The following is a 3,414-nucleotide window of genomic DNA, read 5'->3' on the forward strand; positions in this document are numbered from 1 at the left end:
AAAAGTATAAAAAGAAAACGCACTCACGTTACCTGCATCATCGGAATTCAATAGTTTTGTGTGTGCGTGTGTGTGTATTTGTATATTTATGTGTGTTCTTTTCGCTGTCACTAGATTTATGATTGAGGTTTGAGCGTAGTTGCCTCAAGAAGGTTTAACTTGCTGGTCATTCTGCGTCAGTGGCTTTGAGGAGAAACAGACAATATACATGTTTTTTTTTTCTACAAATCTTTGGTGATGTACCTTTTTTTTTTTTTTTTTTCATGCGAAAGCGACTGGAAAAGATACAATAGGAGAGAGAGAGAGAGATATAGAGAAGAAGAAGAAGAAGAGAGAGAGAGAGAGAGAGAGATAGGGGAGAGAGAGAGAGTGAGATAGAGAAGAAGAAGAAGAAGAAGAGAGAGAGAGAGAGAAAGAGAGAGTGAGATAGATAGAAAAAAAGACAAAGAGAGATAGAAAGAGAAAGAGAATAAGAGAGAGAGAGAGAGAAAGAGAGAGAGAGAGACAGAGAAAGAGAGAGTGAGATAGATAGAAAGAGAAAGAGAATAAGAGAGAGAGAAAGAGAGAGAGAGAAAGGAAAGACCGCGAAGCAACAGTTGTCTTGCGCCGAGCAGTGGCTGAAGAACAAAAGAGCATCGGGGTGATTATGGCGATGATGCATATGACGTCACAGACGGGGATTGTAATAATATCTATTCTTCGGCTTATTTTTAGTTTCGGTCCAGACTAAAAGTATTCAAAATAACACATATTACGGACAAAAAAAGAAGAAAAAAATTCATTGTACACGAAAAGATATTCTTAAAAGCGAACTTAGAAATATAGCAAATATAAACAAAAGATTTCGTATATGTAAACAAAAGACCAGAGTAAAAAGATGTTTCTTCGAACTCTGAAAGGAAATGAACACAGAATGAGCATGTAAGTAACGGCTTCTCACCCTCATATATATATATACCATATATATATATATATATATCACCATCACCATCACCATCATCATCATCACCATCACCATCATCATCACCAGTTCTGCCTATAAAAGGAATAAAATACGATAGACACACACAAACAAACACACACAAACACACACACAAACACAAACACACACACATACAAACAAACAAACAAACACACACACACAAACAAACACAAACAAACAAACACACACACCATGTTCATGATCAGCTCGTCCCTCTGCACTAAAGAACAAAAACATTATCCAACATCCTCCACACCCTTTTATTATCCTATTTCTTCCTTTATCTCATACATTCTCTTTCTTCCTTAATTACTGATCTCTGCTGATCTATTATGTATTTTGTATTTTCTTCGTGTACGACTAAATACTTTTTTTTTTTAATCAGATTTTCCTGGCAATATGATGTCAGTTGTATATACTCATTTGCATACACATATGTACGTAGGTTGTGTGTACTTATGTGTGTGTGTGTTTGTGTGTGTGTGCTTGGATTTATGTACGTACGTCTGTATGAATGTTTATGTATGTATAAAACGAAATTGAATTAATAATAGTGATGAAATCAAACACGTTTCAAAAAAAGCACAATATCCTCACATCAAAAACGAATACAGCAAAAAACAAACAGGTTTTTAAATCTTTCAATTGCAAAACACAGCTACCTAAGAGCATAATCACTCCCCCCCTCCCTGCCCTCCCCGACTCGTGCGTCAGTAAACAAACAAATTAACAACAACAGCAACAACAACAACAAAAAATAAACACAAAGTCCAAAATATTACCAGAGCATAATCACCCCCTTCCCCTCCCTACCCCTCCTCCTCCCCTCCCCGACTCGTGCGTCAGTAAACAAGCAAATCAACAACAACAGCAATAACAACAACAAAAAGTAAACACAAAGCATGAAACACAAAATCCAAAATATTACCAGAGCATAATCACCCCCTTCCCCTCCTCCTCCTCTTCCCTAGTCGTGCGTCAATAAACAAACAAATCAACAACAACAACAACAACAACAAAAAGTAAACACAAAGCATGAAACACAAAGTCCAAAATATTACCAGAGCATAATCACCCCCTTCCCCTCCCTACCCCTCCTCCTCCCCTCCCTCCCTCCCCTACTCGTGCGTCAGTAAACAAACAAATCAACAACAACAGCAACAACAACAACAAAAAGTAAACACAAAGCATGAAACACAAAATCCAAAATATTACCAGGATTAGGATATTGGGATCCAAGTCGTGCCTTTAAGCTTAAGGATTAGCTGCTTTTGAGTAGATCCTTGTTCTAGGATGAAAGGTATAACCAGGTCAGCTATGAAGGACTATGTCGCTCTCCCTTTCTCTATTATGTATCTATTAGTTAAATGGATTGCAAAGATACATTCTTTGCAATGCAGTTTGGAGGGGAGACTGTTGTTTTTTTAGATGTTTTGTCTCTATGTTACGTGGAAGTATATGTTTGGCACAGACATACAAACACACACGGTCTCTCTCCCTCTTCCTCTCCCTATTTGCCTGTGTCTCTGTATTTCTTTCTCTGTCTCTGTTTTTCTTTTTCTTTATTTGTCTCTCTGTCTTTCTATTTCTCTCTCTGTTTTGTCTCTCGTTTTCTTTATCTGTCTCTCTCTGTCTTTCTGTTTCTCTCTTTCTGTCTCTCTTTTTTTTTTTCTCTCTCTCTCTCTCTCTCTTTCTCCATCCCCTTACTTTAACCTCCCTAACTCCTCTTCCCTTTCTTATGAAGCGAGTAGTTTTTTATTTTATTTTATTATTTATTTATTTATTTACTTATTATTATTTATTATAGAAAGTAATAACCTTTGTGAGTAAGTGTTTCTGTCGCCGCGTGTGTTTGTGCGCGTGTGTATTGTATGTATCATACCTACATCACTGAACATACAACGATATTCACTATTCTCAAATTCTCCACATAATCTCACCCCCCCTCAAAAAAAAAAAAAAAAAAAAAAAAAAAAACATTGCCACCATTTTAAGCCTTTCTTCTGAACCTTCCAGCACCTCAAAAGAATAAATGAATAAATAAATAAAATAAATAAATAAATAAATAATAATAATGATAATTCTGTGGGGAATCGATAGTGACGAATTCAAAGCAAGACATGAGAAAATAGACATGAATAATCTCTGCTTTAACACAGACAAGTAAACAACGAAGTGTCGTAAGAACACTGCACTACTTTGAGTCATACGCCCATTGCATGGTGCCTTTGCTGTTGTTGGTGTTGTGGTTGATATTGTTATCAGTATTGGTTTGTATGGTAATTCTTATTGTTATTATCATTATTCTTTTTAATTGGTATTATTATCATTAATGTTATCATTCTTATCATCAATGTTATTATCCTTATAATCATTATTATTATCATTATTATGAGTATAGTTATCATTATCACTATTATCATTATAATCAT

This window comes from Penaeus japonicus, unplaced genomic scaffold (genome assembly GCF_977035675.1).
Source record: "Penaeus japonicus unplaced genomic scaffold, GWHDUDI00000001_assembly GWHDUDI00000011, whole genome shotgun sequence".
NCBI classification, from domain to species: domain Eukaryota; kingdom Metazoa; phylum Arthropoda; class Malacostraca; order Decapoda; family Penaeidae; genus Penaeus; species Penaeus japonicus.